This window comes from Jaculus jaculus, chromosome 12 (genome assembly GCF_020740685.1).
Source record: "Jaculus jaculus isolate mJacJac1 chromosome 12, mJacJac1.mat.Y.cur, whole genome shotgun sequence".
NCBI lineage: Eukaryota > Metazoa > Chordata > Mammalia > Rodentia > Dipodidae > Jaculus > Jaculus jaculus.
Window position 1 is genome coordinate 21,134,889 of NC_059113.1, and position 26,765 is coordinate 21,161,653.

At 51.9% G+C, this 26,765-nt stretch overlaps 1 protein-coding gene across 2 annotated transcripts in view; it reads right to left on the reverse strand.

Moving 5' to 3' along the window:
• Fam167a (family with sequence similarity 167 member A) overlaps window positions 1-14,467 on the reverse strand; it is a 37,975-nt gene extending 23,508 nt beyond the window's left edge. Inside the window, exons 1-2 of one of the 2 annotated variants that reach the window (XM_045131269.1) lie at window positions 14,357-14,467; window positions 8,628-8,728 (exon numbers count right to left, since the gene is read on the reverse strand). The gene's annotated coding sequence lies outside the window, so the exon portion shown is untranslated. Of the gene's footprint in view, window positions 1-8,627; window positions 8,729-12,482; window positions 12,779-14,356 lie in introns of those variants that run through there. The other variant, XM_045131270.1, reaches the window with a different exon arrangement.
• Window positions 14,468-26,765: the final 12,298 nt, after the last annotated feature.

Sequence of the window (26,765 nt, forward strand, 5' to 3'; positions counted from 1 at the left end):
TTGCCCTGCAGTGTGTGTGCAGGCTCCAAGTCTGAGGATAACTGCCAGGCCTACACTCTGGAGCTATGGCTTAATGACCGCTGCATGCCTCTGTGTCCCCATCTGAGAAGTGGGCACACCAGGACCTGTGAACCAAAGTGAAGGTCCCTGTGCCATGCTGTGTCCCACCCATGAATCCTGAGGGGTGACAACATAGACTGCAGCTGAGGGGACTGTTGAGTCTTTAAAGAGGTACACATGGCCAGCAGCTGTTGTCACTGGATCTAAGTATGCAGGAAGCCTAGACACAGCAACCCTGTAGGAAACATTTGTTACAGGGCTATGATGGCTCAGCGGGTAAAGTGCTTGTCTCGTGAGCATGAGGAACTGAGTTTGATCCCCAGAACCCACATAAGTGCCAGGTGTGATGGCACATGTCTGTAATCCCAGTGCTGGGAGACTGAGACAGGAGGATCACTGGGACTTTCTGGCCAGTCTACTCTCCTTGGAGAGCTCCAGGCTATGAGAGACCCTGACTCAATGGAGTGTGTGGCATTCCTGAAGGATACCACCTCAGGTTGTCCTAGAGCCTTCACACACACACATGCATGTGCTCTCCTACGTGAACATACACGCACATATGCATACCACATACACATACAAAATTAGTAAGAGTTAAGCTGATTCAACTTATTGGTGCCATATTATCCCATCCATCCCACTGCCCTGTCATGACACTGAGCAGTCATGCTTGAACTTCTGGGTGGCCTGAGTCCATCTATGCACCCTTATATCCTTCCCTGGAAGCCACCTGACACAGTCAGTTGAGTTCTGGGCTTCAAATCCTCTGAAGGACTCTCACGAACAGCAGGCCCACCTTCAAAAGAACAGAAGAGCCCAGCTCACCGGAACAGCACACTGAGGAGTCAGGCTCAGTCTTCTCGTGGCCTTGGCTTCCAGATTTGTGGGATGGCTCAGGGGTCAGTGGAATCTGGTGTGAAAGCTCTTTGCAAACTGTGGAGGGTTGTGACCATTTGAAGACTACTCTTATCAGTAAGCATTGGGGATCCTGAATTAGGGACTTGCCATTGTTGAACACCGGGTCACATGCACCCAGAGCACCAGGCAGTACCTGGAGCGTGCTCAAGCCATAAGGATTTGCTGCACTGTTCTGATCACCAGTATTCTAAGAGAGCATGCACCTCCACCCCAGTTGTCTTGGTGTCTGAAGAGGCCCAGGGGGTTTTCCCCTCTCCTACCCCTGGGCATGAGAGGTGAGCTGAGATGGCACCCACAAAGGAGAAAGGTCTGTCATCACTGCCCACTTGGTGGGTACTGACTTTCCTGCAATCTTTTTTTTTTTTGACGTAGGGTCTTGCTCTAGCCCAGGCTGATCTGGAATTCACTACAGAGTTGCAAGGTGGCCTTGAACTTATAGCAATCCTCCTTCCTCTGCCTCCTGAGTGCTGGCATTAAAGGAGAGTGCCACCACGCCCAGCACTTCCTGCATTCTAAACTTACGGAGAGGTGTTGGGGACAGGAGCTAGCCCTAGACAGCTTCCTCGGTGGGAAAGAGTGGCAGGGGCCTCCTGCCTTTCTTGACTAAACAGTGGCTTTAGAGGCCTGGGCCCAAGAAAAGTCTTCTAACATACTGGGTAACAGGCTTTCCAGCTAATCAAGGTCCTTGTGGGATCAGGGGAGCACAGAGCAGAGGAGAAAGCCAGTTCTGGGGCCCGGGGTGTCAGGAGAAACAAGATAAACTCATAATCCCACCAGCCCAGGTGTGCTCCACCAGGCAGGCCACCCAGAGGTAGTAAGACCAAACAAACCTTATGGGCGTGCCAACCTTCCTGCAGCAGCGAGGTGTGAGGGCCTACGGTCCCATGCTGCACCCACGGATGCCGTTCAAACTTGTTCCCTGGCTCCCAGAACAGCGCTGGAGGCTTTGCCAGATGTGAGCTCATTCCTCTATTGCGGGAGGAGCCAGGTAGGTAGAGTGCCATCAGCCAACACCTTGTCTCATTATACCTAATTTGTCCCTCTGGAAAGACTTCAACCCCAGGGCAGGGAAGGCTGTGGCTTCTGTTGACTAATTCCCCCTTTCCCGTTCTTGCCCTCTCTCTACTGGAACCATTCATTTCCTCTGTGGGACACACAGTCTTTAACACCCCAGCCAGCTCTGCTTCTCACGGAATCCCATGACTTTGTACAACTGTTCCTCCTTCCCTTTCTTCTCTGCCTCTGTTCTTGGGGGATTTTCTCCTTTTGGAAGATTTATTGAACTGGCCCAGGCTGGGCTGTGTGTGCCCGGCGCTGACAGCACACGGGGAAAACAATGATGTCATCACAGAGTAGCGAACTCTTACTCAGAGCAGCCCCCCGGGAGTCACTCGAGCCGTGCGTGCTCTACCACACGCGTGCTCACGAAAGCCTGTGAGGCATGGATTGCCATTCCCTTCGTCCAGATGGACAGACTGAAGTACAGACAGGTTTGGGAGTTTTCCAAGGTCACAGAGCTAACCAGTGGTGGAACTGGGACCTGAGCTCTAGGCTAACTCACAGTTGCCAGGCTTTGTGACCCTCTAAGATGGCTGCACTTACACTGGGGACTTTCCCCACACCTGACTGAGAGGCTCACAGGGTGACCGCAGGCCTTTGATCCTGAATTCTCTAGGACTTAATGCAATCCTGCTCTCTCTAATCAACCTGGAATGAATGGGTGACTAGAACAGACCTCACTTTTTGCTGCAGCTCATGCTTGCTTGAGTTGAGCCAGCTGGACGGGCTCAGAGGAGCAAGGAAGGGAGGCCCGCTCTTCCTTGTGATGGCCTCCGCTCCCGCTCCTGTGAGAGGTCAGCCCTGCTTCCCTGCCCTGATGCAGGAGGGCCTGGACACAGGAATGCAGGCCCCTTGTGCCAATCAGATTGCACCAAACGCTGAGTCTCTGAACCCAGGACAGAGAGGGTCTTCTTGGTGCTGAGCATTGTGGCGGGTCACTTTATCACAGCACCTTGCTTCTCTCCTTGGAAAAGACTCTTGCTGTGGGGATTCTGCCTCATGGTTCCAGAGGTAACGTCACCACTTCTCACCTTAGGACTGGTCATATGACTCAGCAGAACTAATCAGAGCACTCCTGAAGTTTTATTTATTTTTTAATTTCTTTTCATTTCATTGCATTTTTGGGTTTTCAAGGTAGGGTCTTGTTCTAGCCCAGGCTAACCTGGAATTCACTATGTATTCTCAGGCTGGTCTCAAAGTCATGGTGATCCTCCTACCTCTGCCTTCTGAGTGCTGAGATTAAAGGCATGCGCCACCACGCCAGGCACTCCTGAAGTTTCTGGGCTAGTTCCCCACTCTCCCACCTACACACAGAAGAATGTAGCTTTGATCCCAGCAGCCTGAAGGTGCTGAGGACCTGTTGCTCTCATAAGGGGAGTGTCCAGTTGGTGTAAAACACCATGGACACAGGGCCATTTGAACCCCTCAGGCCTTTCAGAAGGCACCCCACCTGACTGTTGAGGAATGCTGTCCTCTGGGCTTGACCAAGCCCATGGTCCTCTTGAATTCTTAGCAGCTGTGATTATCCAGAGGAGATATACATTAAGATTGGACCCATTAACTTTTTGCCATGAGGTGGGAAGGGACTGATGAGGACCCCCATAAGTATATCTGCTGGGCTTGGGCATTTTCCTCAGTGGCGTAGCTGCCTGTCAGTGGTCCATGCTCTGAAGGTTAACCCAGGAAAACTCAGTTTCCCCAAGCTTGACTTAGGGGCAATTGTTGGATTTTTTTTTTTTTTTTTTTGCCTGTCACTGGGGTTGGTGTACTGTCTGTGGTGAACAGACACTTGTTTGCCTTCTCAGGAAAAGTCCATGAACATCAACCTTGGTTGAACAGCTTTTAAGCTTTCCTCTTGGGCTTTTGCCACTTCTACCTGGGTTTCTGGCACTGATAACTGACTATCAGAGGCCTGTACTGGAGAAAAGATGTGTGAGAACATGGTGGATGTTTGCGGCTATTTGGGTTTTGTCTGCTTCCCTACCATACCCAGCTCCTTCCTGTCTGCAGAAGTCCTACTTTGTATAGAATGGCAGGCAGCCCAGACGCGCTTCATATTTATTCTCTGAGACCACAGCATAACCCGGGACCTTTCCTGGACCATGTGACTTGAGCTTGGCCAGTCAGAGGCTCAGACCTGAGCTATGAATTTGGCCTGTATGAGGAGGTCCAGCTGACTAGCTGGTGAGAATGCGAGGCCTGTGTGTGTGGTTGCCTGGAGGTGGCACAGGCTTTCTGTTGCTTGTACTCAGGAGACCTGGCTGGAGTAGGGGCTGCACAACTCATTTACAGGGGCAACGTATATAACTGAGGGTCAAGCAGTACCTCTGAAAGCTCCCGTTTATCACATTTCCACCTGTCCCTCAGAGAGGGTTGTCGTTGGCCACTGAGAACCACCGAGTTGATGGTCACTGTCCTTTTTCTGAAATTTTACTGATTTCATCTGCATTCATAGTTACGTCTCTTAATTTAGAGACAAGAGACAGTGATTGGGGAGGACAGAGTGATGGTTTTCAGTATGTGTAAATTTACATGTACCACCCATGAGTCACTGTGCAGAAACAAACATACTCTGGGTCATGCTCTTTCCCCAGCGGGGCTATCACAGAATGCCCGGGAAGGAGGCAGACTCAGGAAGGGCTGGACAACCTGCAGAGCCACTGTCCTTTGGGGAATGGCCTCCTAGTCTGCTTCAGTAGGGTGACAGTCCCCAAAGCAGCAGGGCCTGCTTAGCAGAGGCCCCGATACTGTGATCTGTCCTACTCTCCCCAGTGAGGCCTCCTGTCCCTTTCCACTTCTCAAGTGTTCTCATAATTATTTAACCCCTAAGGTCATCAGGTTCCTGTTTTCCTGCTACCTGAAAGAGGCACAAAAACTACTGGGGCCCTTGTTTTATAGAAATGGAAGAGTTCTGTCATGAAACCCAAGCCCATGAATAGCACCGAGGCCTTGGATCCCTACCCAGAAAGAGATGTATTATTTTAAACAGAGGAATAACGGGGAGCTCACAGACATGTTCCTGTGACCCACACAGACAGACAATGAAGGCCATTTTACAACAGTTCACAGAGGCTTTGACACATTTGAACCTTGCATTGATCTGAGGCTACAGAGGCTGGCTCTCGGGAACATGGACCAGCTGGGGAGAACTGAGAGATCCTCTGCCTACTTTTCATTGCTGCCTGCCATACCCCTGCAGCCTGGGCTTGTCAACACTACCCCTTCCTTCAGGCTCTTGAACGTCTCTCTGGACTCCTCCATTCGTGACGACTTATCTTCTAAAATGTAGCTCAGATTACGCCTCAGCCACTTTCCTGTGAAGCACTGCTTTACCAACAGTGCTGAGCTTCTAGTGCTTTTCAAGCCAGGTGCTCTGAGGAAACAGCATCTCGTGAGCACGATGACCTTGTGAACTCCATACTCTGAACATCCCATTATGCAGGCGAGGAAACTGAGGCACAGAAGTGAGAGGGAGCAGGCAGGACTGGGTAGAGGTGAGGGGGGATGGGGCTGGAAGGCTGAAGAGCGAGGAGGCAGGACCTCTCCCTGACCACGTCCTTGAATAGGACCCTGAGTCTCACACATCCTGAAAGGCCCACTCCCCTGCAGGCTGCTGGCTCTGTCCTGGCTTTACACTGGCCAGTGATTCTGACCCCTCCTTAGCACCACCTTGACTTTGACTATGGGCCACATGTACAGAGCAAGAAAGGCTGGGTAGGTCTTCAAAAGCTGAGTAAAGTAGCTGGGGACTGACTGCCCAGCCCAAGGCCTGGGCCTTCTTGGTGACAGTCCCCAGCCTAACACCCACACTCCATGGGGCTGCTGTGCTGTTGGGGTTCTGAGCACAGCACCTAACAGGGCTGGCTGCCTCTCTCTGGACCTCACCCACATGGAAAAGTGCCCACATGTAGGTGTCACTTGGTTCTCTGAGAAGCTTTGGGAATGAAGGATTAGCTACCCATGAATTAGGCCTACTTAGGACCTGATTTTTTCCTCATAAGGCAGGTGTGGGTAATGGGCTGTCAGCCAGTCTAACTTTTTCCTTTCTTCCTTTTTTCAAGTTCTCCTCACTCTAACCCAGACTGACCTGGAATTCACTATGTAGTCTAAGGGTGACCTCGAACTCATAGCAATCTTCCTACCTCTGCCTCCCAAGTGCTGGGATTAAAAGCGTGCACTACCACACTTGGCTACAGAGAGAGTGGGTGTATTAGGGTCTCTAGTCCCTGAAAATGTACTGCAGATGCGTGCGCCACTTTGTGCATCTAGCTTTATATGGGTCCTGGGGACTCAGACTTGTTAGGCTTTACAGGCAAGCACCTTAACAGCGGCGCCATCTCTCCAGCCCAGCCAGGCTAACTTTCACACCCTGACACTGTCTGCAGCTCCTGCCAGGCCTTGACGGTGGGCAGAGACTCACTGAATGTGTGTGCGAGGTCGTCTGTGTTACTCTGCTGAGTGAGCTTACAGATCGCCCAGCCGAAAACCCCACCAGAGTCAGGGCCTGGCCGAGGGCAGTGTTTTCAGCCTCCTTACAACACCTGCTGGGCTGAGCTCTCCCGCAGCCCCCTCTCCCTCTGCCCACGGGCTGAGCTATGAGGGTTTCCCAGGCTGCAGAGCTGAGAACAAAGAGAGCCCCAGTCCACCTTCTCTCCTATCCAGATCTGGGCCCCTGTCTGAAATGGGGCTGCCACACAGCTGTGGTGAGGCTGAAGGGAGGGGCAGCGAAGAACTTAGCAGACTCTAGAGGGCTTTCCTCAGGTGGCTGACAGGCTCCTAGGCCCTGGCCTCCCAGGACAGGCAGGCTTTTCCCTTTGGGTGCACAACATTGCACAACACATACATGACAACCTCCCCATCATACTCAAACCCAAACCAGCCAGCTAGCCACTCCATCTCCTTCATATGCACAGCCAGAAACATGACCATTCCACTACACTCACACACAAGACAGCCACCCCACATGTACACATAGCCTTCAACACAACCAGCCCACTGTGCATGTGTGTGCACGCACACACACACACACACAGCAACAACCATCCCATCACACTCAAATGCACAAGGGATCCATTTTCCCACACACACTCACACACATCTCAACACAAGTTGCCCTTCCCCACACACATGACTGGGGCCAGGGGCTAACCTCTGCATCGTCATCCCCCGGCCCCATCTCAGGGGCTCCCAACAACAGCTCTGATCAAAAACTAGAATAAAGATGGGCCTGGGAAGGGGAAAGATGACTGGCAGAGGGCCAGATCAGCGGGTGTCCCTTCTGCTTCAGTCACCATGGCAACTCCAAGGAGGGAGGAAAAGGGCTTTGGGCAGTGCCTGGCTTCTATCTGTAGCTCTGTGGGGTGTAGGGCTGCGTTCCCCTCCTCTCAGCCCCCAGCTGGTCAGTGCGAGGCACATCTGCCAAACACTGTCGTATCCCAGCCTTCACCTCCCAGGCTAGGTGAGGCAGGTGTCAGCCTCACGCCCTGATGCCCAAACGGAAAAGCCTGCCTGTCCCAGGAGGCCAGGGCCTAGGGGCCTGTCAGCCACCTGAGAAAAACCCTCTGGAGTCTGCTAGGTTCTCCATTCCTTCAGCCTCACCACAGCTGTGTGGCAGCCCCATTTCAGACAGGAGCCCAGATCTGGACAGGAGAGAAGAATGACTTGCTCCGTGTGTGTGTGTGTGTGTGTGTGTGTTTGTCTTGTGCATGAGTGAGTGTGGTAGAGTTGTCTTTTTGGCTCTGTGAGTGTAGTGGGAAGGTGGTCTGTGTGTATGTGTTTTGCAGTAGCTGTCTTATGGGCCGTGTGTGAGTGTGGTGAGTTCATGGTCTTTCTGGCTGTGAAAGAGAGTGAGTGAATGAGTGGGCACACCCTTCACCCAGGGCAGCACTGGCTTCTCTGCCCTGATGCCACATATATGCTGCGGAGACCACAAATTCTTGAGTCAACACACCAGGAAAAGTCACTCCTTCCTTCCAAAGGAGGTTGGGCTCTCTCTTGGGTCTGTCTCTAGGCAGGCTGGCATCTAGGCAGGCTGGCAGTTGGGGGTAAAGTGGAACTTGTACATAAGGGTGGTTCTGATACCATCAACAGTACTATCCGGGACAAGCCACATGCTTCTTAGAACTTGTGTGGTAAAGGAACTTTGCTTGACTGGTGTGTGGGGGTTGGTTGGTTCCTGGACCAGTCCTAAGGGCAGCCTTGATGAGGCCACCAGTGTGGGAAGACCAATAGATGGTTTGAGAGCCAGTATAGGATACAAGGAGGAATAGGGGCTCTGGTGGCCATATCTAGCCTGTATAGCCCAAGGCACCTCCCACTTGGGATGCTAGCATTGCTGCTGGAGATGAGAATGAGAAACACTTCCACAGGCTCAGCCTGGGGTGGAGCAGAAACCAATCAGTACCAAGCCCCATCCGCTTGGAGAGACATGGCCACTCACATCCCCTTTGAGAGCCACTACTGAGCTCTCTGTGAATGAAAGGTCTCTGCTTCCTTGTTGAGAAGGAGTGGAGTCTTGCATCACAGCACTGGTGGGGTGACAACCACATGGTTGAACCTCACCCCTGGAGCAAGCACCCCAGCCCACTTACCTGGGTTCTCCTGGGGACCTTTGCCCAGAAAGGTTCAGTTTGCTGTGTCCTGTGCTAATGGCTGCCCCTGCATTCAGGCATCAACAGTTCCATTTGCATGCCTAGAATAACAAAAAATAATCACAAACCCTTTCAAACCACATGTTGTAACCGGGGATAGACAGGTCTTCCCAAGAATTCGACACAGAAAAATGGCAAACCAGTGACATCCTAAGTTTATCTCAGGGTCACAAGCCTCCATGAGTGGGGCTGACTGGACCTGGCCTGGAATCTTCTGATTTTATGCAGAGCCTTGCTTTCATTGTCTAGGAGACGGGAAAGCCTTGCTGTACCTCGCTGGGCAGTGTAAGGAAAGAATCTATAACAATGCAAAGTGCTAGGCCAGTGCTGAATAATTGATAGGCTCGGCTCTGGCTGCTCAGAGCTGATGCACAGCCCTCCAGCAGGATGGCTGGGAGCGCAGAGGCCTTTGCTTTCATTTTGCCCAGTGAAAGAAGTTGCTGAGAAAATAGCCAAGAAAGACTTGTGCAGGCTCCCACCGCCATACAGCTAATTTACAATTTCTCTGACAGGAGAGGAAAACACAGGGCTGCTGCAAGTAGGCGGGGGTCGTGCCGAGACCTAGAGTCCCCTCCATGGCCCTGGAGGTGGGCCCCTCCAACAGGAGGGGAGAGAAATTTCCAAGAAACCGAGAGTCCAGGAGGTGGGAAGGAGCCTTGGGAAATGCCAAGAACGAAGTCATCCTCCTTCCAGGGAGACAGACCCTGGACAAGGCAGTCAGTCATTCTCCTAGCCAACGGCCATATGTGACCACAGAACTTCTCTGGCCAAAGACCACATTGGTTACATGGCACAGAAAGCAGCCACAGGGTGGCATTTATTTATTTTTAAATTTTTATTTATTTATTTGAGACCGACAGACACAGAGAGAAAGACAGAGGGAGAGAGAGAGAATGGGCGCGCCAGGGCTTCCAGCCTCTGCAAACGAACTCCAGACGCGTGCGCCCCCTTGTGCATCTGGCTAACGTGGGACCTGGGGAACCGAGCCTCGAACCGGGGTCCTTAGGCTTCACAGGCAAGCGCTTAACCGCTAAGCCATCTTTCCAGCCCCAGGGTGGCATTTAGAGCAGTATTGGCCATGACAGCTAGGGTAAGAGTCCTAGCTACAGGCACAGCAAACATTGCCCATGGATCTCAGGGATCACTTCACAGTTAGGTACACCGAGGCCCATCAGCATGTGTTCCAACCTGCCTTTGTCCAACCCCCACACAACCGCCTGTGAGCAGCAGTTAGGTCTATCTGAATCCACAGGATGATTGGTTCTAACTTCAAATAAGTAAAATCAATAAAGTCTGGTTCAAGTGGGATTTGGTTCTGATTATTTGTTTTCTATCTAACCCTGCAAGTTCCTGAGCCCGACCATTCTGCCAGCTCCCCTAAGCCGTTTCCTGGTGCACGCTGTGTTTTATGTGCAGTGGTGGCACACCTCCATACCCGATCTGGGGGTGTTGACTGCTCCTCCTGGCGTTCCCATAGGTTGAGTGGCATCACTGAAGGATGCAGTGGGGTCCAGCTGGCCCCATGCTAGGGTATGGAGGACCTCTGTCCCGGGTGACTGAAAGCAGGACACACAGTGTGATGGGGCTCCCTGTGAGCTGCAAGTAGTCTAGGCACTGGAACCTCCTGAACGTGCGGTCACAGCAGGAAGCAATCAGAACAGGCGAGGGATAGGGCCGAGTAGGCTGTCACTGCAACCAGCTAGTTCTATGACCTTGGATGACTTAATCCCAAAGGTTTTAGGTTCCTCATTCATGAAACTGGCCTCATAAGAGAACGGACTCACATCTCGGAGGACTCAACAAGACCATGTATATGTTGAGTTGTCAGTTACACCTCGGAGTGGATCATGCCTCCTGCCCTCCGCTGTCCCTGGCTGGTGCTCTCCTTGCCTGGCATATGGGGAAGCAGGTTCTCAAGCACAAATGCTCACCTCAGCGGGTCTGTGTTCCAAGATGGGCGGAACAGTACCTTCATGTCACCCTGCACTCTGTGTGCACAAGTTGCATTGACCCCTCGGCGGTTCTGACTGGACTCTTTGCTCCTCGAGGGCAAGGTCACTGTCACAGGCATGCTGGTAGGTGCTCTTCTTGATCATTAGAGCCTTTGAAGGCACAGTGAGGTGTCCTGGGTGCTTTCATCAGGCCAGCTGCACCCAGCCGTGATCAAACAGCGGCCTGCCCTCCCAGACTCACAACAGGAAGCCCCCAGTCCTCGAGATCCGCACCCTGTCCGAGGGTCCACAGGAAGCAGGGCAGCTGTGTGGCAGGTCTCTCTGGCACCAGTGTTTGGCCGTTCACAAAGCAAACTTATCCTCACCCATTCCGATCTTTTTGGTGAAGACAGAGGTGTTCAAGATGCTTGGGTTGCCCAAGTGAGTTTAGAGGACAGACTAGTGAGGATTCTAGCAGAGGAGGACAGGGCATCAGGAGACAGATTGCTGGGATCTTTCAGAGCCTGCAGGACTGCAGGCTGTCTGAATCTGCTAGAGCTCTCTGCAAATTAACACGTCCAAAAAAATGCCTCTCTGTGGGAAGGACTTGCTGTAGGGCTGGCTTTTGCTCAAACCTGATAACAGGGTGGCTGGCATCTTCCTGCATGGCTTCAGTGGCTGCTGCCAATCAAATACACAAGAGCAGCAGTCCAGCCAGCCCAGAGCATCTGTCTCTCTGACCACACAGCTGGGGGCTCACTCCTGCCTTGTGTCTCCAGGGCACAGCACTGATGCATGCTCACAGGGTTAGATATCTAGTATCACTTCCGACTTGATGGTGGATGAGGCCGGCCAGGCCCCGAAGTAGCCTCCTGGCTACAGGTGTTCATCCCAAATCTTCGCAAGGTTTTCAGCTCTCCCTCCCAACTCCTCCTAGTTGCCTTTGGTTGTCCACAGCCAGCACACAGAAGCTCTGATGGCTTCCCGGAATGATGAAATGCTGCCCAGCCTTCCAGAAGCTGGCACTGTGGCCACTACACAGGCCTTAGCCTGGACCTACCTGTCTGCCCTGTATCCTGGAAAATGATCTCTGGCCTGGGTCTGCCATCTAGGTCACAAGCAACATTTCCTGTGAGGAGTTACGGGGACCCATTGCCAACGTCCACATTTGGATCAGGCTACTCTGAAAAAAGGAAGTGGGGCACATGGTCTATGAATCCCCACCCCTTTCCTTGTTGAGGCCATACTGGGTGGCATCTCAGCAACTCTGAAACTTCACTGGAAAGGTTGCTACTATGTGAAAGAGGATGCATGCAAGGACTGAGACACTGAAAAGGGCATAATGTTGGCCAGCTACCCTAGAGAAGAGGAGAGCCCTCCCCCGGTGGCCCTCCATCACTGTTCCCAGAACTGTTGCTGAAGAGATATGGTGTGGTGGAAAGAAGGGGTCTAGGGTGCTCAGGGAAGGGCGGGCTTGGGTAGCACAGCCTCTGACCCCCCTCAAGCTCTGCTTCTCTATGTCGTGAGCCTCTTTTCAAGAGAGAAGTGGTGGTGGTCAGTGGTGGTAGAACTGCATCCCTCACCTAGGTCTCCCAGACTCCTGAAGACTCAGCTTTCCTATGGCAGCTCAGAGAACACAATACTACCAGTTAGCAAGGCTCACCTGCTACCCCTGTTCAACTCCTTCCCTCCCAGCCCGTTCTTCCTGCTCCTCGTCAGCCCCCTGCCTCTGCTCAGCAGTCCTCATCAGAGGGGGGCTTCCCTCCTCCTTCCTCACACACCCCAGCCTCACCCCAAGGTGGGCTCAAAAGTGTGACCCAGGTTACTGCTAAGGGACTTCCATCAGTGGTGTGTGACAGACCACCTGTCCGCCAGATGCAATTGCTCGTCTTCTGCCTTCACAAGCAGCTCGCCATCCTGGACAACAGCCATCACTGGGTAGAGCACAGTGCCTCTCAGAGGCTCCTGCTGTGCCATCAGCAAGATGACGTGCCTGGAGAACCCAGCCACCAAGGGTCTGAGCAGCCTGTCCAGAAGCTTCCTCCTTGTTGGCCCAGGTGCCTTGGAGTTTCCCTCAGCAACAGGTTCTGCCTTTGTTTGTTCAGGCCTCCATGGGAAGTCAAGCTGGTGGATAAGAAGTGGGGCCTGGCAACTTCGTGGAAATCCATACACGTCACTGGGAAGACAGGACAGGAGCGGGGTGGGGACTTTGGGTGGACAAAGAGGTATGAGAGAGATCCTCTTGAAGCTGATCAGGACTAATGGCAAAGTCTTCCAGGCTCCTGATGATACAAAAACATCTTTGCTGCTGTCACCAGGTCCTTCAGACTGGCAAGAGACCTTCGTTATAGACTGTGAGAGGAGTCCCGTCATTTTGTGTGTGTGTGTGTGTGTGTGTGTGTGTGTGTATGTGTGTGTGTGTATGTGAATGGTTTCTTCCCCCTTCTCTGGGCCACCGGCACCTTAGATTTCCTGAAACAGTGTTTTTTTTTTAAAAGAACATCGTTTCCAGAGCCTTGGGAATTGGGCTGAGAATGTCTCTATTCTTCCATTAGCCTCATGAGCTGCTCCAAACTACATTGTTTCTCCAACTCTGAATGGGGACTCACATGTCCCCTCAAAGGGCTATGGTGAGGTTCAAGTAAGCAAGATGTGGTTGGGTTCTCTGCAGTGCATAATGCACGAGACACTAGGGAAAGAAACGCTGTCACTTTTATCAGGCTGGAAGTTCAGCTGGTGGTTGCTTTGCCAAGCCCTTTAAGACCACGCTGTCAGGATCTCTTGCACTGGCGATGAGGGCAGGCTAACAAGCGCCTTGGCCACCTTTGCTTACCCAGGACTTTGGCCAGCACGTCCTGGAACTGGTTGGGGAGCAGGACTTCCTGGGGGCATAGAGGGGAAGCGACTCTGGAGCCACCACTTCTCTGGGCACTATGCAAGAGGACTTGCTCTCAGCTGGGATCCTCCAAGAATGGCGAGCTTTGCCGCCACTACTGGAAAAACTGCCACAGCTATAAGCAGCCAGGGCCACCTGAAGCCAGCCCACCCTCAGAGGTCCCGTGGGGAGACCCTCACACTACAGAGCTGATGCTTACACTGAGCACATCTAACTGACAAGAAAGGAACTCCCCCGTGTGACATGTGCCCCTTGGTCTGGCCACCTGAGATTCCCAGCTCCATGGCTGACCCCCTCATGACCTAGCACCCTGTGGCTGTCCAGACCCCCGGGGACTCCTTGGCTTCACCCATACAGCATCATACACCCACGGGCCCTGGGTCCCTACTGAGTTAGCAATTGCACCCGTGGGGGCCCAAGAACTTCTGAGTAGAGGATGTAAATGAGTCTTATGGGGGGGGGTCACAGCCTAGAGGAATAGACCTGGACCAGCGTTTCCGTGGGATCCCTTCGTCTCACACTCAGGACACCCCAAGTCCCCACCCAGAATCCCGAGCCCTGCAAAGGGTCAGCAGGTCGTTAGGAGCTGGAGCCCCCGAGCCCCCGAGCCCCGATCCCCGAGCCCCGATCCCCGGCCGGCTGCCCCGACCGCGCGCGCGGAGCTTGCCCGAACAGGTGAGGCGGGACCGCGCGCTCTTCAGCGGGCACAAGTGTCCCGGGCTCCCAGGGGGCTGTGGGCCGGTCCCCTCCCGAGAGCCTGGCCCGGGGGATGTGGACTCCCGAGCCCCCCCCTCGGGCCCGCAAGCCCCCGGGGGAAGGGACGGCCGCGCCCGCGAACCCACCTCGGGCGCCCCGAGCCGCGTGCGTCCCCGCCGCCGCCGCCGCCGCCGCCCTCCGCTCCGGAGCTCGGGCGAATTCTCCGCCGCGCTGTGTTCTCTGGCGAAGGGACGTTTGTCTGCGTTGCGTCAGGACGGTTGCCTGGCGACGGCCGAGCTCTCCGGCCCGCCGCGAGCCTCTCGGCGCCGACGCGGGCCCCGCAGCATTCAAGCCCGGCCCGCCCGCCCGGGGTCCCCGCGCGCTGGGTCCTAGAGCCCCGCGCCTCTCCCTGCCACACCACGCCAAACCCCAACATCCATTTCTTTTCTTTCTTGCTTTTTTTTTTTTTTGGATTAAACCCCAAGCCAAGACAGAGTTTCTCCCCAAGCATGGCAACGTGGCTTTGCCCGTGTCAGCAGTGGGGGGGTGGAGGGGTTTTCAGGGGAACCCCACGCCCCGAGCTGGGGGTGGGGGGACTCTCAATCCACGCGGCAGCCGCCAAGCCTGACCGCGGGCCAGCCTGTGCCACGCCCTCTCGCAGCGACCCTGCTAGGCGTGCGGGCGGCTCCGGCTTACAGATGGGGAAATTGAGGCTCGCAGAGGTCAAGGGAAAGCAGCTGGGATCAGCGCAAGCGGCCCCGACCCGGTTCCCCATTAACCATCGTTGCCTCATTCTTGAACGAGGCCGGGAACTGCTTCTGTCTTTATGCTCCTATGGCCAGAGCCCCTGTTGCACTGCACGGGCGTCTAGAACTTGCAAGCACATGGGGTTCATAAGGGACTGTAGTTGGGGCCGGGCGGTGTCTTAGTACCCTGCACCTGCAGACTGAGGCTCAGGGCCCACACAGGACACTACCTCCTCCAGGAAGTTAGGGTCCCAAGGTGACTGCTGGAAAGTGGCTTCACTGCCTTAGACCTCACCAAGCACCAAGGTCCTTGACGGTAGGAGAAAGGGTCTCTCAAGGTCGTCTAACTTCATTTCTCCTAGCTCACCTCCTCTTGCCTAGAATGCACACCCCCTTGTCCGTTCCCGCTGTGGCAGAACGGCACTTGAGAGGTGACCTGTAACTTGACCTTCCTGGCTCTGGGTGGGCAGGGTTAGGAGTGTGGTGAGAACTGTCTTCAGTTCAAGTAGCAAGTAAGATTCATTCGACCACATCTGATCTGGTCGTCAGCTAGTGCCATGCATGGAGAGGCGAGAGGAATGCGTTCGAGCTCAGGGTGGGCAGAGAGCCTCGGGCAAATGGCTCAGCGGTGCTATGCAGCGTATGGAATATGTTGCATGCAGAGACAAAGATGGAAGCCATCTCCAGAGGCGACAAACCAGGGACCGGTAGCCGAGGTGCTGACTTGTTTCTCACAGACCGCTTGGGCTGCTCCCCTTTGGAATCTCACATAGAGGCCCCTGTGCTCACCTGTCACAGACCAGGCACCCTCTGTCACCTGGCCATGACCCCCTGGGGTGGAAGTAAGGCTCCTCCTGCAACAAACAAGTGGGATTCACATGGGTGGAAGGTCAAGACCTTTCCTTCCCACTGCCACCTTCACAGGTCACCCTATTGCATTTCTCATTTGCAGTCACATTGAGGTGAGAAAGAGAATCTCTGCCCTTTATTTTTGAGGTTTTAAAATTTAGTTATTTTTAATTTTTTGGCAGGGGCCTGCATCGTGTGTGTGGTGTGGTGTGTGTATGTACAGTGTGTGTGCAGATGTGAGAATGCCCTGTGTGGAGGCCAGAGGAAAGCACTGGGTATTTCACTCTTCAGTATGGTTTCCTTGAGATGGAATATCTGTGGACCCTCAAATAGTCTCCCGTCTCCACCCCCCACAGGATTGGGATTACAGGCGTATGTGGCCATACTTGGTTTTTAATGCATGTACTGGGCATCTAACTCAGGACTGCTCAGTGCCTCTTGCTTGCATGGCGAGTGCTCTTTCTGGCTAAGCGATCTCCCCAGCTCTGAGGTTTTGAAATTGAAACTCAAAAGGCCCACCATCTTTCAGGTTCTCCATTCGCCATCCGTCCTCTCGGTAAGTACCAGACCCTCTTCACACTCCTGGGGGACAACTTGGATTACAGTCTTTGACCTAGAGAGCTACTATCATATTAGTGGAAGGAAGATGGATGGTGAACAGTATTATGTTACATAAATTAACAATATTGGGCTGGAGAGATGGCTTAGTGGTTAAGCACTTGCCTGTGAAGCCTAAGGACCCTGGTTTGAGGCTCATTTCCCCAGGACCCACATTAGCCAGATGCACAAGGGGGCGCATGCGTCTGGAGTTTGTTTGCAGTGGCTGGAGGCCCTGGCGTGCCCATTCTCTCCCTCTCTCTCTTCTTCTCTCTGTTGCTCTCAAATAAATAAATAAATAAATAAACAAAAAATGTTTACAATAAATTAACAATATTATGAGTTTGAGGTACACAAAAATTGTAGGCCTGGATTAGAAGTAAATGTGAAGGAAGTCCACTTTTAAGCAAGGTGGTATGTTGGGCTGACCTCACTAATACAGTGATATTTTGTGCACATGCGTATGGTGTGTGTATATGTATGCATATTTGTATATGTGTGAGGGTGTCTATGCATGTGTGTACGGTGCATGTGAAGGCCAGTGATTAATGTTGGGTGTGTTCCTCAATTACTCTCCACCTTATTTTTAAAAAGTTTATTTATTTAAGAGAGAGAGAATGGGCATACCAGGGCCTCTAGCCACTGAAAAAGAACTCCAGACACATGTGCCCTCTTGTGCATCTGGCTTACGTGGGTCCTGGAGAGTCAAACCAGGATCCTTTGACTTTGCAGGCAAATGCCTTAACTGCTAAGCCATCTCTCCAGCCCTCTGCCTTATTTTTTGAGAGCTTGTTTGGAGGTTCTAGCAGAGTGTGGCTTCTACTATATCCTTAACCAAGAAATGGTCCTCCTCTGTTCAGGGAAGATCATCCTCTGTGACTGAGCATGTGTCTTTGGGAGGGTCCTACATGGGGTGAGGAAAACAGGGGATTCCTACCTCGCCAGCCAGATCATCCAAATCAACACTAGAGATGAATGGGGTGACAGATGCCACAACCAGGCTGTCCTCACATCCTCCACCTTATTTTTTTAAAATTTTTTTTGTTTATTTTTATTTATTTATTTGAAAGTGACAGAGAGAGAAAGAGGCAGAGAGAGAGAGAGAGAGAGAGAGAGAGAGAGAGAGAATGGGTGCGCAGGGCCTCCAGCCACTGCAAAGGAACTCCAGATGCATGCGCACCCTTGTGCATCTGGCTAACGTGGGTCCTGGGGAATCGAGCCTCGAACCGGGGTCCTTAGGCTTCATAGGCAAGCGCTTAACCGCTAAGCTATCTCTCCAGCCCTCCACCTTATTTTTTGAGAAGGGGGTCTCTTACTGAACCTAGAGCTCACCAATTTGGCTAACCTAGCTCGCCAGCTTGCCCCATGAATCCTTCCTCTCCATCTCCATCTCCCCAGTGCTGGAGTTATAGGCTTTTACACCACCACCATTGTACACCAGCACATTCGGCTTTCGCATGGTGCTGGGGAGATCTGAGCATGAGTCCTCATGCTTGTGTAGCAAACACTTTGCCCACTGGGCTGTCGCCCTAGCCCGTGCTATGGTGATTTTTGAGTGAAGAACTGAAGGAGATGAGGGAGCTGGTCTGAGGAAAGGGTATTCCAGGAGAGCATTCAGTTCAAAGGCCCTGTGCAAACAAGTGAGCCCGCCACTATCAAGAAGGTGCAAAAGGGGCTGGAGAGATGGCTTAGCGGTTAAGTGCTTGCCTGTGAAGCCTAAGGACCCCGGTTCAAGGCTCGGTTCCCCAGGTCCCACGTTAGCCAGATGCACAAGGGGGCGCACGCGTCTGGAGTTCGTTTGCAGAGGCTGGAAGCCCTGGCGCGCCCATTCTCTCTCTCTCCCTCTATCTGTCTTTCTCTCTGTGTCTGTCACTCTCAAAGAAATAAAAAAAAAAAAAAAGAAGCTGCAAAAGCACTTGGCAGCTGGAGTGCAGTGAGTAGGGGCAGAAAGGGCTACTGGTGACATTAGTAACAGGGCAGAGCCATTGCAAGGACTCACCCCACCCACTGGGGTCACAGAATGCACAGTTGGAAAAGAACTGAATCAGTGTCTCCTCTTCCCGTCGGGATGTATGAGCTATCCAAGGCCAATCCTACACCCCTGTTTCCTGTCGTCCTCTTGTACTGATCATCTGGCCCATATTCAGTAGGTAAGAGAAAGAAGGATGGCATTCCTGCTTGGTTCTATTGTCCAGAGACGAGCAAGGGGGGCAATACTCTTCCTCTGGAAGTCCTGGACCAGAATTCACCAGCTTGTGCCATCTGCCCCTGGAAGGGACTTTCTCCCCAGGGCATAACACTGTGGCTTTAAAGAGGAGTCAGGAAGTGGTTATCATTGGGTGCATTCAACAGTAAAGGTTCATTGCTGCCCTTATCTCTCAGAAGAGGTTGATTCAGCCAGGAAGGCCGATTCCCATCCTGCTGGGAATCCATTAGGTCCATTTAGGGACCAGTCACCTGGAGGTAGGCATTCAAGGGAGGTGCAGCACGTGCAACTTGTTACTAGGAAGGTAATTAACAGGACATCTTCTTGTTCCTGGATCAGGAGGCTGACAGATGCCACCTGAGCCCAGGTGAGGAGGAGTGAGTGTGGCCTGGGGGAGGCTGTGGAGGAGCAAACACCGTCCACCCAGAGCCAGAGCCCGTGCCTGCCCAGGGTGGCTGACGTCAGAAGTGCATGGTACGATGGGTGTGGGGTGTGGTAGGTCACAGCTTTCCTATTTTAGGGGAGCTGGGAGAAGAGGGAATGTAAAAAGATGTTTACCCTTTCACTGGAGGCAGAAAGTGAAGGGCTTGCAGGTCACAGAGGGGGTGGGAGTTAGCTCTGCATCTCGCAAGTGAGGATGCCACTGGGGACGGCAGAGGGGGAAGGGTCTCAAGGAGGGGCCAGGAGTTAAGCAGACCCGTGGTCAAGTCCTGACCCTGCGAGGGACTGATGTGTGTCTGGGGCAGTCGTAGCAGCCCCCTGAGCGACAGTTACCTCTAGGATGAATGGAAGGGATTCTCTTCCTATTGACCTCATGGCAAGAGGGCCAGCCCAGGATACACGTTGCAGGTAGCTCAGCTCTAGGCCTGCTCAGAATAAGACAGCAATGAGGTCAGGGGAGCTGTATCTCAGAACCCACATCTCCCTTTTGCTCTACATGCTAGGTAGTAGGGACTTTGCAGAAATGACCATGTGTCGCCAGGCGTGGTGGCTCACGCCTGTCATCCCAGCACTTGGGAGGCTAAGTAAGGGAAATCCCATGAGTTCAAGGCCAGCCTGGGGTACAGAGTGAATCCCAGATCAGCCCAACAAAGAAACAAACGAGAGGAAAAGGTCATGTGCTATTTCTCTGAGTGACCTTCCTTCCTGGTCTGTGGGGTTCAGGTGGAGGCTAGACTGCTGGGCTCGGGAGTCGACTGTTCCTGGGGTGAGAAGAGATGGGGGGGCCATGGGTGGGGCTAAGGCCTCACTTCCCTGGCCCTTTTGAATTGCACAAGTCCAAGGATGATAAATCAGAGCCTGGCCTTTGAGGGTGTTGTAAAGGTGTGTTTATCAAGGCAGGAGGGAAGAACAAACCTTATTTTAAAGTTTATTAGCTTGATTTATAACGCTCAAATATTTAGACACATGGCGTGTGGGCCTCTTTTAATGCATTTGCTTTGGGCCTCTCAAATGTCAGGGGTAGGTGTGTGATTACAGCCTGTGTTGCCAGTTTGTTTAAGAAGCGAATGACAACCTCACCCTGTGCACAAGCCTGGGCTGTCACCATCCTCCTCCCTCGCATCTCTGTTGTGGCCTCACAGCCTACTGTTTCCTCCTGTGAACACTTGTAGGAATCACTGAGGAAATGTTTCCAGGCCTGGTGACGACTGGATGGAGGACTCCCCTGGCACAGGCATGGTGCATGGCCCTGATAGGTGGGGGAGAGCCTTCCAGTCATTATTCAAAGCACTATCTCCCGAAGAGCCTGGTACCCTTGAAGAACCAGGAGATCCATTTCCAGTCTTCCTTCTGCTGCTGATTAGACCTTTGTTAGGTCCCTTTGTCCTGCTGGATGGTCCCCTCCCCACTAGAACAAGTGGTTCTGGCTTTGGCATCTTCTGGCCCTAGTTCCATGGTACTCAACACCCGTGGCCTGGACTCCGTCATACTGGCAGAGGGAGGAGATGATGGGGGAAACGTCAAAGCAAGAGAGTGCGCCAGATACTGAAGATCTGGACCAGCAAAAGGTCAAGGCCAGATTGGTGGAGAGAAGTAGTGTGGTGAGGCCCACGTGAGTCATCTTTGAGACACTCACGAGCAAGGTGGAGAGGGCCACCATGCTGGAGAGGACCTGCTTGAATGGATTCCTTTTCTCATTGCTGAGCCAAATACGTCACGACAGCAGCTTAAGGAAGGGAGGGTTTATTCTGGTTCACAGTTTGGGGGTACAGGCCAACAGGGTGGGAATGTGTGGTGGCAGGAGCAGGAAGCGGCTGGTCACATTGTGTTTGTAGGCAAGACATAGAGAGAGAACCTAACTCATGCAGTGATGCCTTCCACATTTAAGGTGGATCTTCCTGCCTCAATTAACCTTATCAAGAAACTCCCTCACAGATGATTGTCTTCTAGGTGAGTCTAGAACCTGCCACGTTGATAATATTAGTGATCACAAGTGTGTCAGTCAGTTTGTAGGTGGCAGGAGCTTGCAGCAGTAGCTTTTCACATGACCCAGAAGCTGACCACTTAGGCCAGACATGGGACTGGGCTGTAGACCCCAAGGTCAGGTGACCTACCTCTGACAGCCAAGCACCTTGCTCCTATAGGCCCACTACCTCCCCCCAAAGCACTACCAGCTGGAGAACAAGTATTCAAACATATGAGTCTATGGGAGACATTTCTCTTATTAAAAATTAATATGTGGACTGGAGGGATGGCTTAGCAGTTAAGGTGTTTGCCTGCAAAGCCAAAGGACCCAGGTTTGATTCCCCAGGACCCACATTACCCAGATGCACAAGGGGGCACATCATCTGGAGTTCGCTTATAGTGGCTGGAGGCCCTGGCATGCCCATTCTCTCTCTCTCTCTCTCCCCCTCTTTCTCTGCCAAATGAATAAATAAAAAAAATTAATGTGTGTGTGTGTGTGTGTGTGTGTGTATACAACTGGATCTCTTGCCTCTGAAAACAAATTCCAGATACCAGTATCACTTTACGTCCAGCTTTATATAGATACCGGGGAATTGAATCTGGGCCATCAAGGCTTTTCAAGAAAGTACCTTTAACCATTGAATCATCTTCCCAGCCCTGTGGGGGACATTATACCTTCAAACCATAACTCTGTCTATCTTGAACCCTGCTTTAAACTTAGGGTAGGGTGGCCCTGGGCCCACAGGCAGGAAGCAGAAATCTAAGGCCTGTGGTGGGACCCTACCTCTGTGGAAGTTGGACCAGGGAGGCCGGTGGCTTCCCCAGCTCTGTAGTTCTAGTCCTGAAGTCCAGCCATCTGTCAGTGCTGCTGCAGGAGGACCTAATGAGGTGATTTCTGCCAGTCAGTCTCCAATAATGGGCCTGAGGTGGATCAAAGGAAAAAACTGTCCAATTCTGGGATAAATCACCCCAATCATTCTGTCACCAACAAATGTCCACATTAGCTTTCGAGGTGGGATAAAGACCAGATGGAAAATAGAGTGTTTGCCATGCATCATTCAGAGTGCAAAAGTCAGGGGAGGGATCTGTGGCTTTTCTTGTCCAGCCCTGTCTGGGTTCCGCTGTGGAGGCGCTGCTGTGCAGATAAGCCTGTGGACCTTGATACTGAGAGGGACACTAGCTTGCTCTACCTCTGCCTCTTTAAAAAAAATTTTTTTTAAGCTGGGCGTGGTGGCACGCGCATTTAATCCCAGCACTCAGGAGGCAGAGGTAGGAGGATTGCCATGAGTTTGAGGCCACCCTGAGACTCCATAGTGAATTCCAGGTCTGCCTGGGCTAGAGTGAGACCCTACCTTGAAAAACCAAAAGAAAAAATTATTTCAAAGACAGACAGACAGACAGACAGACAGACAGACAGACAGACACACACACACACACACACACACACACACACGGGGGGGGGGGGATTGGTGCACCAGGTCCTCAGCCACGGAAATTGAACTCTAGATGCTTGTGCCACTTAGTGGACATGTGCAACCTTGTGCTTGCCTCACCTTTGTGCATCTGGCTTACATGGGATCTGGAGAGCCAAATACTAGTCCTTAGGCTTCACAGGCAAGCATCTTAACTGCCAAGCCATCTGTAGTAGTTTGAATACATGGCCCCCAATATATGTAGTGTTTTATTAGTTTGACCTGCAGCCACCTAGCTGGAGGGGGTGTCACTGGGCAGATCTTAAGGTGTGGTGGTGGGTTTGAAATTCCAATCTAAAGATATGCAAAGTGCCCAAGTCCTGAAGTGTGCTGTGCTGTGTGGCTTTTGCTTTATGGAATTGCTCTCTCTCTCTCTCTCCCCTCTCTCTCTCTCTCTCTCTCTCTCTCTCTCTCTCTCCCTCTCTCTCTCTCTCTCTCTCTCTCTCTCTCTCTCTCTCTGTGCTTGGACCTGTGAAGGCAGGCCAGCTTCTTCTGCCATTATGGAACTTTCCCTGGATCTGTGAGCTTCAATAAATATCCCTTCCTCCATAACTCTCCATAACTGTGCCTGGTCTGAAAGTTCATCTCAGTGGCCTGAAGCTCTCTCCATCTCTCCAGTCCTACCTCTGCCTCCTGCTAATGACTGCTTCAGGCAAGTCTGGCAGCCTTTCTAGCCTCAGTTTCCCTGTCTCCACACCAGGGCTGATAGTACCTCCCATTAAGTGATTAGAATTGATGTCCTGCTTGGCTGAGTTACACACTAACAGCACTCTTTATCTGGTCTCCCATGGGGGCTACCTGAGAAGGGATGGGGCTCAGATGAAGCTTAACTCCCAGCAGGAGCAAAGACCCACACAGCCCTCAGGCTGCAGAGGCCAGGGTATCTTAGATGCCTTCTTTGTCTTCTTCAAGCCTGAGGTCATCCTGTTTGGAACCTGACACCAGAAAAAAAACAGAGCTGAGCAGGACATAGAGCAGACAGACATGCCTTGTGGTTCAGCCACAGGTTTGGGGTGCAGAGTGCAGAGCTCTTCCCAGCTTGCAACGCAGCAGTCTACTCCAGCAAGGGACAGCTTCCATTCCACTGACTCACAGCTAAGAGCAGGCCCTTGTTTCTGCCTCAACACAGAACTGGAGTCAGAAAGGGAGAGGAACAGAACCAGTCGCATGGGATTGGCTTGTATATAGAGGTGGAGGATGGAGGTGAATGCATGGGAAAGTCACTCCACTAGGGGTCCCACGAGCCACCTGCAGCGACATTTCTGGTTGACACACAATTAGCACATGGAGATGGCTCTCAGGGATGATGCCCTGGGTTTATGGAGGGCGTGGGAGAAGGTAAGGAAGAGAAGGGGAAGAGGAAGTGGGAAAGGAAGAAGACGAACAAGTGAAGGACAAAGGAAAGAGGGAAGAAGAAGAGGATGAAGAGGAGAAGGAAGGAAAGGCACAGAACAGTAGAAGAAAGAGTAATAGCAGAGAACAGGAGGAAGGGGAGGAGGGAAGAAGGACTACAGCAATGGGTGTGTTGCGGGGAGGCCTAGCGGAGGGCAGTAGTGGAGGAGACATGGTGAGAGAGTGATACATTTTCTTGATGGCCTGGTGCCCTGGAGTCATGAGCCTCTGAAAGACCTCAGGATGCACAAAAGCCCTCCTTTGCCTGCCTCACCAAGGATCTGGGCCCAAGGAAGCCTGGGCCATTGTCTGTTCCGGGTAGGCTGGGGCTCACTGTTCTGCAGCTCGCTCAGGCCACACCCTCACCCCAGGAGGCCTCCTTACAGGACCCCCTCCACCAAGTGTTTGCCTTCCACCCAGTATCTCTCCATTCTAGTCCATCTTGACCTCAGTTTCCCCAACCAGATTTTCTGGAGACAGTTTTGCATCCCTGGGTGTGCTCATGGTATGAAAGGGATTTGAAGATTTCCAAGGGGAAACCAGCCTGTTGACAGTACCTCAGCATGACCACAAACAATTCCCTCCAGCTTCCACGCTCCCTGACCAGCCCTGAAGTCTACTCATGCAAGTGTCTCAGGCCTCTTGGAGCTCAGGGTAAAAAAAGGAAATCAGACCACACCAAAAAGAAACAAGGCATGGGGCTGGAAAGATAGCTCAGTGGTTAAGGCACTTGCCTGCAAAGTCAAATGACCCAGGTTCAATTCCCCAGGATCCACATAAAGCCGGATGTACAAGGTGATATATGCATCTGGCGTTCATTTGCAGAGGTTAGAGGCCCCTAGTTCACCTATTCTCTCTCTATATGCTTCTTTCTTTTTTCTCTCTCAAATAAATAAATAAAATATTTAAAAAAACAGGGGGCTGGAGAGATGGCTTATTGGTTAAGGCGTTTGCCTGCAAAGCCAAAGGATCCCAGTTTGACTCTCCAGGACCCATGTAGGCCAGATGCACAAGGGGCACATGCATCTGAAGTTTGTCTGCAGTGGCTGGAGGCCCTGGCATGCCCATTCTTTCTCTCTGCCTCTTTCTCTCCTTCAAATAAATAAATAGAATATATTTTTTAAAAAAGAAATAAGGGGCTGGAGAGATGGCTTAGCAGTTAAGCACTTGCCTGTGAAGCCTAAGGACCCCGGTTCGAGGCTCGGTTCCCCAGGTCCCACGTTAGCCAGATGCACAAGGGGGCGCACGCGTCTAGAGTTTGTTTGCAGTGGCTGGAAGCCCTGGTGTGCCCATTTTCTCTCTCTCTCTCTCTTCCTCTTTCTCTGTCTGTCACTCTCAAATAAATAAATAATAAACAAAAAATTATATAAAAGAAATAAGGCAGAGGCCAAGAATAAAGTATGGTTAAGATCCAAACTTAAAAAAAAGTTCATTCTGAACTTTTCGCTACAAAAGACTTCTTCTTGCCCTAATTTTTACAACCCACTCATACACAAACATACTCACAGGGATGCAGCTATAACCAAGTGTGTGATCTGACTTCATAAATGTTCCCAGGTGTTACTTTTGATGGGTACCAGAGTGCATCCTCCCCTAAATCTTTTAGTTCTGTTTCCCTCTCATATCCCTCAACTCAGATTGTTGTTCAAGGGAGACAGTTTAGCAATGATAGAGCCCCAAAAGTATAAGCCAGGAGTGTCTTTGAGCCTGTAGGGGAAGAATATGAATCATTCTTATCCCTCACTCCCTAGAAAAGTCCTTGCAACCTCCACTTTGCTAGAAGCCAAGAATGAAAGGGGAGATTCTGTTTTCCCCTCATCTCTTTCCTAGAAGAAAAAATTAAGAGATAAGATCATTCCTTACCCCCAGAACTTGGTGGCACCTAGAAACCTAGAGTCTGGGTTAGATTAACCAGTTTAGCTCCCATCCTATAAACTCCCACAAAAGACCCCAATCTGGGTCTCTAGGTGGATTTTCCCATTTTCCAGGACCCCCTGTCTCCTCTTTGGGCAGGAGTCCATATTCTTTCCACCTCTTAAGCTTTATAAGCTCTACTTTCATAAACTCCATAATAAAAATCTTTCTAAGCTTTATCCTCTGGTCTGTGGGTTTCATTATCCAGAGGCCACTAATTCAGTGCAGGTTTTGTGTGACCATGACTGTCCAGCACCCTGGTTTCTCAGTTATTGTCTACCCAAGAGCCAAGAAAGGCTGTAACATTTTCAATTCCTGTATCACAAGGACCTGTGTCCTTATAACCTAGAGCAAGCTGACACTGTGACAATCACCCCTGTGGTCACTCACCTCTCGCCTGCCCACCCAGGTTACGAAGTCTTAGTTCTATGAGGTCCAGGATGTTCATTTCCTCTGGGATTGTTCCCAAAATCTCCTACAGGCCCGGAGTGTTGAAGATGCCAATTAAATGAGCAGGTGAAATAACAACATGTACTCTTACCCTTCCTTTTGAAAAGTTTCTTTTGTTGAAGAAGCATGGGAGGGAGATGGGCTGGACTAGGGATGCCGGAATGTTCTGGATGGACTATCCCTAAGCAGGCGGGTGGTAGATAAATTGGATCTTTTTTCTTCTGCCACTCTTGGCATGAAATGGGTGATAAGAAAGCTTGAAGGAGCCGGGCGTGGTGGCGCATGCCTTTAATCTCAGCACTCGGGAGGCAGAGGTAGGAGGATCGCCGTGAGTTTGAGGCCACCCCGAGACTACATAGTTAATTCCAGGTCAGCCTGGGCTAGAGTGAGACCCTACCTCGAAAAAACAAAACAAAAAAAAAAAAAAAAAAAGAAAGCTCGAAGGAAGCGGTGAGAAAGGTGATCTTGGGTGTGGGGCGGAGTCGCTCATCACTGGCCAGCTAAACTTACTACAGAGGCCAGA